Below are 12,593 nucleotides of genomic sequence, written 5' to 3' on the forward strand. Positions count from 1 at the left end.
AAGATGCTGCTTGTACCTCCTTCATCTCCTGTTCCTTTGTTCCCATTGCATTTCCTCCATCGTGCCTGCTTCAAGTTGGTAACCCACCGATGTGGAGAAAGGAGGGTTTGAAAACCCTAGGGAGGGAGAGAAAAAGATTTGAATATTCCGGTTCACTGGATAACAGTTCAGAACGTGCTTATGTTTTTACTGAAGATTCAGATTTTAAGTGGGTAGCATTTGCTTCTGGCCTAAAAATAACTAGGTCTGATGCAGAGAGAGGACCAAATTGTTCTCTGATTCTGTGACTGTGGTTCGAAGGGATGTATTCCCCCTTTTAGAAGTTGCTTGTTTATAACTGTTTTCATCCTAAAACAGAGCAGCAAGTCTTACAAAGTCACCCTGTTTTGCCAAATATCTGCCCCCGACACACCAGAATGACTGTTTATGTGATGGCGCTCATGTCCCTGTCCCAGAGGCAGTCCCTCTCGTTTTAAATCCAACACGGCTAATGTCCAAGGGCTCTTCTGGCAGAGCTACAGTTAAAAGCAAACTGCGGGGCATCCTTTATCCAGTGACTTCTGATCACTCCAATTTAGGAGCTTTATTATAACGAAGTGCAAGATGCTTTTCATCAGTGTTACTACTCCTATCTTGGCTGATGAGAGCAGTAAATCCATTTCAGTCAGGAGTTACAAAGCACCCGATACTAAGGGCTTAGGGTGGTGGGTGAAGAAATAGGGAAAGGCATTTTATGGAATGTGGTTGCTCTCCGGGTAAATGAAGTGATAGCCAAATTTAACAGCACCCTCTCCTGGTTCTTGGCAGAATAGCGTGTAGGGATACTGAGTTTGGAGTAAGGCTGCAAATACAGGAAGGTCACAGCTGCTGCTTTCCTCAAACGCGATGGACTTGGTGAACTTTCTGTAGGCAATAAGTGCAGCTAAGTTACAATACTGCGCTAAAATACTAAAATGGCTGTTTTTCATTAAAGGCAGTTGGTGTGGCTTTGATCAAAACTTAATCAAAACTTGAGGGGATCACTGTATAAGCGAACTAATTCAAATTGCTTTGAAAGCTGGCATTATAGAGCAGATAATGCTCTCCACCTCCTGAGCATACTTCATGCTGCCAAACTTCAGGAAAGGGCCAGCAGTTGTGCCTTGTCTCTCTCCTCTTCCTGCCTTGGGCTGTGCTCGTTTGAATCGCTCCAAGACGGGACATTTCCCGAAGGAAACGGTGACCAGTATGCTGAGTGTTTTAGCCCAGGCTGGGGAACAGATGCTGTTACACACGTTTCCACCGTACCGTTCTATTGCTTTAGCTTTTCTAGAGGTGACGTACCCAAAGTCAAATATGTTGCCCCTCTGTATTCCTGAGTTACTCTTGTTTCACTTTACAGACAGATGTGCAAACCAGGAAAAAAGGTTGGCTGGGAAAAGCAGTACTGCAGGGGTGGGGAGTGTTACCCACGGTGTCACATCTCGGGCAAAGACTGAAATTGCCGTCGGTGGGATATCCTGACGCCGGGTGAGAAATGCACGGGGGATTTTCATTTTCTTTGCAATATAAATTTCCAGCAGCATCTGATTGTTTCCTTACCGGAGCGTGGCTGTGGCAACCCCCCAGTGCGTGTTTTCCCGAAGGAGTCCCAGGTTTGTCTGTGAGCCGTTCTGCCTGGCTGGAGCCGTCACCCTGGGGGAAATCATGGTGGTCAACGGGGCTTCAAGAGAACGACGTGCCAGCGTGCAGTTCATCTGGCAGGAGCGGAGCTAAAGTTGTATCAAGCATGGTTTCCATTTTCACCAGGCTGCCCATGGGATATGACTGCATGTGAGCATTTGATTAGATAGATTTCAAGTATTTTTCCATGTCATTAATAAGACGAGGCAGGAACTTGAAATATTTGAACAAGTTATGCTAACAATTGCAGCACTGAAGCTCTCCTGGTGTTACAAAAACCCTACTAACTTGGAGGTAAGTTAAAACCTTCCAGGTTCTTTTTCAAGCTACGGTCTGGAGGAACAGCCTAACAAATTTTTCTCAGTTCCTGTTCTGTATTTACTGACTTCATAATTTTTCCGTGATTTGAATACTAGGTTTAGACATTCTTACACACCCACAGTACTCACAACATGAAAATGTCCTTTTTGCAAACCTGAAATGCTACAGAGCTGGGCCTGACAGCAAAGAACGCCGAGGACAAGCTCGATGCCCCTGTTTTAGTCTGCAAAGAGAAACCAAATGGTATGAAACCCCAAAAATTGAAGGACAAAAGGCAACACTGGTACAGTTACCGCTGAGACTTGAGTACCTCAGTACCTCGGTACACGAACAAATCGCAGGGGCAGAGTTTTGGTGTTTCCTGCAGGAGCGAGTCACTCCCTAAGTGAATGGGAAATCCATTTCTGCTGCTTTCTTTGCACTGTTCTGTTGGCCGCTATTAAAAACCAGGATTCTCAACATCCCCCACCAGGCTGCTTGGCAAATCCCCAGGCCTAGAGAAGACCTCTTGGATTAAAATTACAGCCTACCATGTAATGGAGATAATCGGGCTCACAGAACACCTCCGACTGCTGCTCACTCCACATCTTTGACACCATTTCTTGTTAGGGAAGTATGAAATTACCAGTTTGGTTTTTTGGGTTTTTTTTAAAGCAAAGCTTTCATCCTGAAGCCAGAAGAGTACGAGCTGTGTGTTTCATCCTTTCATCTCTTTTCCCCACCCACTTCCTTTTCTGCAGCAGAGAAATAAGTGAACTCTTTGTGATCTCTGCTTTCGGAAGGTTTCATCTCCCAAACTGCTTAATAGATTATCGGTGGCATCCCAGCTAACAGATGGGTGGAAGTGACAGCAGTGCTGCAAAGAATTAAGGAAATTATTTCCATCTCGGGATTGGTCTCATTCACTACGTTATATAGCTTTTAAGCATTTTCCATCCACTCGGATGAATATTTGTGTATCGTTTACGGAACATGAACAGAATCTCTCTGAACCAAAATTTCCAACCTCAAGGCGACTTGTTATTTTTGGAGTCATCGTTAGGCCTTGGGCAAAGACTTAAGGGAAATCTTATCCTCTGTAGTTTGGCCAATAACACTGTAAACTTGAAGATGAACTGTCTTTTTCTGAGCTCAAGATTAGGCAATGAACCAACCTCTCACTAAGCCACTAGCACCACTCAGAAAAACTACTGAGTGTAGCGATTTTTTTTTTCTGTAATTGTTTGTGTTTGTTATTTTGATTCTTTGGTCTGGTTTGCTAAAAAATCCCTTTCATGTGCAAGTGTGTGATGTTCTTCTGTGAGAGGAGAGCTGCCAAAACCTGAATCAGTCTTTTTTCCTTCATTCATTCTTTCATTCCTACCCCCCTCTTCAGAAGAGAGGTTACAAGCTAGAAAAAACAGAGCTTGGAAGTGATGAGTTTTTTCGGGGCTCAGCATTTTCAAAGAGGGATGCCCAAGGATGCGAGTGACCCCCAGCAGGATGGGGTTGGGGTGGGCAGAAAGGGAAAGTCGCGCGTCTGAGTGCTGCCAAGAGTGGCTTGTGCTCAAGGTTACGCCGTTAAGGTTCAGCTGTCCTTGTGTACGTAACTCCAAGTCTTAAACTGGATAGGGAAAGGAGGAGGGGAGAGAGAATCAATGCGTATGCAAAAAGACCTTCATGATCTGCTAAATAAAATTGAGATTGCCAAAGCAGTGACCAAAGTGATGTAAATGAAGAAAAGGGGCATTGGTCTGCATTCAGACGAGTTTTGGGTTTGGTCCCATGTGAAATGACTAAAGTGGGACCAAGACTCTAGAGCAGGGTAGCTGTAGCTACACTGTGAAAACCATTATTCACCTCACCATCATTTCTTAGTTTGCCTATGGATGAGTTGAACTTGGAACTAAGGTCGCCAAAAGCATGATGTGGGTATGCCCTGCCAACTTTAATTTTACTTACGTGACAGTAATCTCATATTAAGCAGCATCTTGCTTCAAGGCACATCTTGCTTCACCAGGTTGAGAGATTTATGAGCATCTGGACTACAGCAAAACGAAGCACCCACTCCCAAGAGGATGTGCAGTCCTCACACCCACCCCCCTCTTCACTCTCTGTGGTCTTCACCCTGCTCCTTCACCCTTCCAATTTTGCGTAGGCATAACCCACACCAGGATTATTATTCCCCCCCTGCCTTCATGTTCTCCTTCAAAGCTTATAAATACAGTGTGTAGCAGTGGTTGTACCTCTGGAGGGCTGATGGATCACAAACCCTCCTGAATACTCTATAAAATTCACCATTTCTCATCACAGGAAAAAAGACAGTGATGGGAAAAAGAAGTGATTATCACTGAGCTTTTCAAAAAAAGGAAAATCATGGCTCACAGCAATGTGAGCATCACTGTTTTCCACTGAAAAGTAGGTTAACTTGTTACAACATTTAACCTGTTCCATAACACATTCCATTATTATTTTTTTCCTAACACTTAGATGTATTACACAGTTCTGGTGTGCCCAGGGAAGAACAACCCCAGGTACCAGTACAGGTTAGGGGTTGACCTGCTGGGAAGCAGCTCTGCAGAGAAGGACCTGGGAGTCCTGGTGGACAACAAGTTCTCCATGACCAGCAGTGTGCCCTCATGGCCAAGAAGGCCAGTGGTGTCCTGGGGTTTGTTAAGAAGAGCATGGCCAGCAGGTTGAAGGAGGTTGTCCTCCCCCTCTTCTCTGCCCTGGTGAGGCCACATCTGGAATATTGTGTCCAGTTCTGGGCTCCCCAGTTCAAGAAAGACAGGGAACTACTGGAGGAGTCCAGCAGAGGGCTGCGAGGATGATGAGGGGCCTGGAGCATCTGTCCTATGAGGAAAGGCTGAGGGAGCTGGGGTTGTTTAGTCTGGAGAAGAGAAGACTGAGAGGGGATCTCATCAATGCTTATCAGTATCTAAAGGGCAAGTGCCAAGAGGATGGGGCTGGACTATTCCCAGTGGTGCCCAGAGACAGGACAAGGGGCAACGGGCACAAACTGGAACACAGGAAGTTCCATCTCAACACAAGGAAAAACTTCGCTTTAAGGGTGACCGAGCACTGGCACAGGCTGCCCAGAGAGGTTATGGAGTCTCCTTCTCTGCAGAGATTCAAAACCTGCCTGGATGTGATCCTGTGCAACCTGCTCTAGGTGATCCTGCTTTAGCAGGGGGGATTGGACTAGATGATCTCCAGAGGTCTCTTCCAAACCCTGCCGTTCTGTGACCGTGATCCATTCACCTCTGCAGTAGCCAGCAGTGGGGATTTTGCTAGCCATACCCAGGCTCACAAACAGGCATATGGCAACGTGGAGCATGAACAGGGGCATGTAGGAGAAAATAACAATACCCTATACCAGGGTATGACCATTTTTCTATTTGGCAATACATAGAAGCCATATAGAAAACTTATTTTTACAAAATAGTCCTTCTGAGTGGATAAGAAGTTAAAGCACAGTTAAAACAGACGGGTCACATCACACCCTCAAATTTAAAAGGATGCCCTCGCATACTCCAGTTGCTTGTCCGGCTCCCTTAGGTCATCAAATACATTTGGTTCAAACTGGGCAGTGCTGAACCTCAGTCATCCCTGAGAAAAATCTGTGTGAAAGAGGGAGGGAGGGTACCCAGCGGAGCCGCTGGCTGAGCCTGCTCCTCTCAGAGAGAAGCACTGTTAAACGGGACTCTGGTCGACCTCCAGCTTCCCATCACAGCACAAGCGGAACACTGTCTTACGGAGCGGAAGATACTGGTCAGAGCTTCAACAACGTGGGAGGCTTCGCAGAAAGTGTCTGAATCATTGTTTGTGCTGGTGAGCTCCTCGGGAACTGCGGCAATGAGGATGGGGCAGGCACTTGGGGCTGGTAAAGGGACTCTTGCCTTGAGAAGAGAGCTTCTTTAAAAATAAAAAGAGGAGCTTTTGCTTGAAGGTATTTTTGTTTTGTTTTCCTTTTTTGCAACAAGACTAGAAACTAAGGTTTTGGTCTATTCCTGCTGTAGCTGTGCTGATATAGACAGAGCTATGGCAAAAGCACATTTGGCTATACCTTGCAGCTAATCATTTATAGCAGACTGGACGTGCTGCAGGTTATCGCTGCCGCAGCTGAATTTGCTAGTTATGCTTTCCAAATGTGTGTTCCACCAAGGCTGCAATCCCATTTATTTCTACAGATAACAGCACTAATTTAAAAGTGATTTAATCAGGTGAGAGCTTTTGCATCTGCTGCAGGTTTCATTAAATTAACACCATCAATAGATTTGCATTTTGGGGACCTGTCAGATGCCTGTTTGAATTGACAGAAGCCAGAGATACAATCTCCACCATTACATTAACGCTGGGGTTTTCAGAGGCTTGAACAGTACCTAAAATAGCAGCTGGAGCCAGGGAGGAATTTTGCGAAATGTTCTCCTTGCAGGACGGAAGGTTGGATCTGCGGTATGGCCGTATTTATATTTAACATCTTGGAAAACCTGGCCATCAGAGAACAGCGCTCAATTCTCAGACAGAATTGTGGCAGGAGGGTGACACTGACTGATAATCAAGGGGGGGGGGGAACCAAATAATTTTTCACATCCCACCAGCACTTTCCTGTGACATCTCCTCCTCTGCACCAGCATGGGTTAACGACAGGAGCTGGAGGAAACACCAGTCATCCATTCACCCATCCACCCATCCATCCATCCGTCCATCCACCCATCCATCCATCCATCCACCCATCCACCCATCCATCCATCCACCCACCCATCCATCCATCCGTCCATCCATCCATCCATCCATCCACCCATCCATCCATCCACCCACCCACCCACCCATCCACCCATCCATCCGTCCGTCCGTCCATCCGTCCATCCGTCCATCCGTCCATCCGTCCATCCACCCACCCACCCACCCATCCATCCACCCATCCACCCATCCATCCGTCCGTCCATCCATCCATCCATCCGTCCATCCATCCATCCGTCCTCCCTTCCCCGCTGCCCCCGGGACTCCCGTTCCCCCTCGCCCCTTCCCCTCCCCGGCGGGGCCGGCAGGGGGCGCCCTGGCGCCGTGTGCGGGCAGCGCGCGGGCAGCGCGCGGGCAGCGGCAGGTCCGTGCTCCGGCGGCTGCAGGCAGCGCTTTGCTTGTTGGGGGGGGGGGGGGCAGTGTGTGGTTTTTGGGGTTTAGGGGTTGCTGTGTGGTGGTGTCGGACAGCCTGAGGTGGAATCCCAGGCGTAGGGGTGGGATTTTTTATTGCACACCCGGACAGAGCGCAGAGGGACAATGGGGGGTGTGAGGGTGTGCAGGGGTGTGTGTGGGGTGTGGGGGGTGTCCCCACATCATACCCTGCCCCTGCCAGCCCCACCCCAGGAGCCACCAGCACGACAAAGGTCCATCTCCACAAGCCTAGAGGAGCACGGGGGCAGAATGGCAGGAGGGGAGGCCAAGTCAGGGCTCAGTGGAAGGGACACCTTGTCCTGGGCTCCTCTCAGGGCTGTCCCACAGAGCTGTCGGCACCATTGTCCAGGTGTGAAATCCATCGGGATGAGCACCTTTGGGACTGAGGGGAGTTACTCTATGGGATGTCCAAGGGAGGAACCAAAGGCAGGGAAATGGAGGGGGTGTAGGTCATTATGGGGAGGAACGAGTGTGGGAAAACAGAGAGATAAGGGGATAAAAAAGGCTGGTGTCATCTAACTAGTTTTCTTGTTGGTACACTGGCCATGCCCTGCGCTGGTTTGGCCATGCCCTGTGCCCAGTCAGCACTGGTTGGAGGCCCCGTGTATCAGCAATGGGCAAGACTGGAGTGAGTGGATGTAAGTGCCAGCAGCTGGAGTGGGACCAGGGCTCACGGGAGCCCGTGTGTCTGTGGAGCGAGTGTGAGTGGGCAAGTTAGCACCAGCACAGATCAAGCTGGCAAGTGGGTGAGGTTCCCTTTGAGCCAGAGGAGTGTGTGAGTCCCTCAGGGTGAGCCCAGGGGAGAACCTGGCTATCAGAGGGACAAGGGGAGTCCCAGCTGCTGCCAGCAAGACTCTGGGGTCTGTGGATCTGTATGGGCAGCCATTTATATAGGTTATATGCATATATGTGTATGTGTGTTCTGTGTATGACTGCCCACGGGGAATACACACTCAGCCTTGCTCCCAGTTTGACCTGGGGCCGTGGAGCTGTGGCAGCCCTGCTTCTCCTGGGCTTTCGGATCTGGACCGATTTCCCCCAGCATGTACACACCAAGCGGGGTGCTCCACCCATCCATCCCTGCCTGCCTGCACAGGGCTGCTCAGAGCACTGCTTGTCAGCCACGGGGGAACGGCTCGCTTGGTGCTGGCTGTCAGGAGACGATGTCTGAAAGCGCTTTTAGCCCTGTGAGTTGCAGGCAGAGCTTCACCTCTGGCTGACCTGGGCAGTGGAGGGGCCACAGAGGCTGCTTGTGAGGGGAAGGGGATATAGCTCAGGCATGCCAGAGCTCCACTTCCTCCTGGAAGTAGGAAACATCACCTTCCCCGTGCCCCGTTTCAAGGCTTGTAGCTGGTCGAAGGATCTCACGGTGCCAGCTGAGGTCGCAAGAGACAAGGCAAGGTGAGAGCAGCGCAGGGGATGGCTGGAAGGAAAGCAGTATGCCAAGACAGGGCATTACTGGAGGACTTTGCCTGTGTTCAGGTATTATCCATACAGTCTCACAGGCATCAAGCAGAGCAGAATCCATATGGATTTGAGGAGCTGCCTTATTTTTAACACTCTTGCTCACTTCAGAGTGCCTTTTTACCACCCCTTCTTTCCCAGATGATTTACTTTCCATGGAAAATTATCTGGAGGGCTTAGAGTCTCCTGGGAAACGAAGAGAGAGAACAGTCCTGAGGGTCTTCTCTCCCCTCCTGCCCGCTAACAGAGACAGCAGACATAACCCAAACCCTCGCGCTCCAGCAGGAAGCAGTCACAGCAACATTGTCCCAGCAATGACATTCTTTCTGGTCACCAAGGGAGCAGCCCTAGGGAAAAGCAACCTGGGCTTCCTAATCGTGCTCTTGACTCATTCTCTACCTATGATATTTTTGGTAGCACTGATAAAGGTTGACATCATGGATGGGTTTTTCATTGACTTGCAAATACTGTCCTGATACTGGAAATTGCCCTGTATTAGCTTTTGTCTGAGAAGAGATAGAGTTGCAAACAGAGCTGTTTCCAGAAAGCGCAGAGGATCAGAACACCAGGCTCTCACTCACTGAGCGGGGCAAAGGGCATCACTTGTTAGAATATCGACCTGTGATCACCGATGTGACTTGCGTCAATACTCCTCGCTCTTTGCTTTCCTCTTGGTACAAGCAAGTTCCACAGACAGCCCTGATGAGGTGGAGAGTTAAAGCTGAGCTCATGTACAGTCAACTTCTTTGCCACCGTTTCTACAGGTGCCTTTTAGCCAACTGTGGCAAGGCTGTACTAGACGGAGTGGTTGTGAGAGCAGCAGAAACTGAGGTGAGGAGGCCAGTTTGTTTGTCTCTGTGTGAGGAGAGAGGAAGAAGGAGGCAAGGTGTGGGGGGAATATGGAGGAGCAGTCAATGGGAAGAGAGCTGATGGGAGGAAGGAAGGAAGGAAGGTGATGTGTTCCTACCTAGCCTTGTTACCAAGCACAGCATGCAAGCATCAGGAAAAAATCAAGTACATACCCCCAAGAGAAAAAAGCAGACAGGGAATCAGAACATCTGTGAGCAGGTGAGACAAGAAATCACCTGTTTGGGGGGGGTTATTATGTACTTGCCAAAAAGAGGAGAAATTACCAGAGCTGAAGATGCAGGGATCCCAGGAGATACACCTTGCCCCCCTCCTTTGGCTCTGTATTGCTGATACCACTTGGTGCAGCTGATGACCCTGTCAACTCTTCACTGCCCTCATGCTTTTGCAGCTCAGTTTGTCCCCAGGAAGCAACACCTGACGAGGGCAGGAGGACAGGAATGTGGTAGTGCTGAGCCTGTTGAGGTACCCAAATGAGTGTGGGGAGGTCCCTTACTGACACTCTGCTTCAGCGTGGTTAATCTGAGCACAGGTTGTAGCTCAGCACAGTTCAGGTACTGAACGCAGACAAAATTAATGTATCTGGTGGAGCAGATCGGACCAAATCTGTATCTGTGACAAGCAGTCACCTTGGTTATGACTTTTAATATGACTTTTGCTCTATTTTTCCTCTACCCTGGATTTCACTCAGCTGTGGATTTCCTAATGCCTCCTTGTGCATTAGAAGTTGCCATGGGATGAAGGGGGGGGTAGATGAGGCACTTTGGGCTTGTGGAATAAGCACATTAGCTTAATGCGTCTGAAACACCTGGCAGTGTCAGCCCTGGCGTTATGTGTCCACCTTTAGTTTCCAGAATTAATCCCTCGCAGAGGGAGGAGGCTGCTTTTATACCTATTAGAGCGCTTTTCTTGAAGATGTGAGATGATGTAAATGTGCTACAAAACTGCCATCAGGGGCAACAGGTTCAGGTGAACTTGTTCTTCACACAGACCAGCTGCAGGCAGAGACAAGGAGGTCCCATGCTGAACACTGCTGGCCCAGAGGGACCAGCGCTTTCCCTCTGCTTTCAGTCACCCAGCCAGGAAGCTCAGAAACCCGTAGTCAAAAACAGGAAAAGAAACAAAGAAAGAAAAACCCCAAGAGCCTTATTCTGGGGAACGCAGTGGCAAACCTCACAGCTTCACAGCTGCTTTGTTCTGTGAGACGAAGGGTCACACCCGTCTGCTCCACTTGACGTGCTCACGTGGAAATTTGTGCAGATGGATAGCAGAGTATAAATCAGAGTATTCCTTACAAACACCCATAATATTGCTCCCAAATCGACTTCACACGTACTGAGAAATGTGGGTCTTCTCCTCTTGTAGCTCTGCTCTTAGATCGCACTTCCTCTCCTAGGAGTGCAGGAGCTAACATTTTTTATTCTTTTTTCATCTGTTACTTAACATCCACTTCTAATTCTTTACTTCCCGAACTCTAAGCATCCCTAATCCCTTTCCTGTACTCCAGCCTACAGTCAATTTTAAAAAAGAATCAGAAGCACTGAGAGATATAAACGTAACTGTGGCTCAGTCTAATCTGGTCAGTGAATGTTTGCTTCAGGTTTAAAGCTGGTGATTATGACAAAAATCTCGCTGTCTGGGCAAGGAGTCTCTGGTGCAAATCCAATACTAAACATGCCACGTGAGGCAAGCATTTGACATCTGCAAGCGGGTGCCATCTGTTTCTTCTTTTAAGAGTATTAGCCATCTAAGAAAGGAAAAGAGATGCGTGAAACTTGGTCTGAGGTCAAAAGAGTGCGAGTGAGATCAGGGTTTTGAACGCCAAGTAAAATGGTGTATGGAGTCACATCCCCCCACGCTGCCTGGCTTTGCAGGTGGAGGGGAGATACTTGCAATAGACGCAAAGTCATGCCATCCAGATTTGGGGGAAGTCTTGGGGCAGAGGCACTGATACAGCCCAGGCTTCCTTTTAGGGCTAGACCAAAGCCTTTTCTAAATGAAGACCCGAGTAACCTCAGAAGCCAAAAATTTTGACTCAACCTTTTGCAATTCTGCTTGTGCTCCCGCCCCCAACCACTCATCTCTGGGCAAGAAACAGCTCACTGCTTCTCTTTCATGACGTGCTTTGCTCCCGCAGTTACTAGTAAAGCCTGTTCATCTCCTCGGTCAGTAGGTAGTGGAGCTGGTGTGCTCACCTCTCGCCTTTCCCACCGCTTGGCATTGCTTCAGGCCCCCAGCTTGCCAGGGGAGCTTCAGTACTGCTTGGCTCCCCTGCAATCCCACCAAGGATTTGGGACTACCTTCCCCGTCTGAAGTGTTACAAACCAGCACTTTTCAGGGTTTAACAAAAACTCTCTATGATTTAAAGGCTTTACATCACGTAATACTGGAGTGCTCTTGGTGCAAGACCGACGGCTGTAGGGAAGCGCCAGGCTGTTCTGCAGGCACTAACTACCAGCTTACGTGGCAGCGCAGAGAGGTTTTGCTGAGCTGTGGGCTGTTGCGGCAGGACTGTTGCTGGTCCTCAGGCAGACTCTGGCATGTTTGTAGCACAGGACAGCGGACTGTAGCAGTGCCATCCCTTTAACAGCAAGCAAGAAGGGATCTGCTGTGCAATTCCCTTTGCTCTCTTTGTAAGTTTGCTGATGCCCGCAGCCTTACACAAGAGCATCTTTCTGGATTTTGATGCAGGTTGTAGCAGCTTTTTAAAGCTGCAGCTCCTGGACTGAAGGAATTAGATGGAAACCTTCGGTTTCATTTAAAAATAAACAGCAGCAAATGCCCCTTGATTATGGTTAGCTCTAAAAAATGAATTACACCAGAAGTTACTCTAGTATAGATGGTAGGTAAGGAGATTCTTCTCCTTTGCTGCGTAAAACTATGTAGCCTTCAAAGTGCTATAGCTTCATGAATCCGATACTGTGGGAACGAAGCCATACTTCCGTAACACAGGTAACTTTAATTAGGGACAACATTCATCACATTGACACAAATTATAATCAAATGAGCATAGCTTTCCTTTTTGCTGCAAGGCATTTAATAATTTATATAAAAAGTTTGACACTCTTTATTTATTACTTGGGTTTGGATCTGATTTTGGACCCCACATCTAGTTGTGGATTTAG

General features: G+C 48.4%; 1 protein-coding gene across 1 annotated transcript in view; it reads right to left on the reverse strand.

Annotated features, from left to right (window-relative positions):
* Positions 1-12,593, reverse strand: part of BAG3 (BAG cochaperone 3) — a 260,283-nt gene that overhangs the window by 87,769 nt on the left and 159,921 nt on the right. The gene's annotated exons all lie outside the window — the stretch shown is intronic.

This window comes from Balearica regulorum, chromosome 7, assembly GCF_011004875.1.
Source record: "Balearica regulorum gibbericeps isolate bBalReg1 chromosome 7, bBalReg1.pri, whole genome shotgun sequence".
Taxonomy (NCBI): Eukaryota; Metazoa; Chordata; class Aves; order Gruiformes; family Gruidae; genus Balearica; species Balearica regulorum.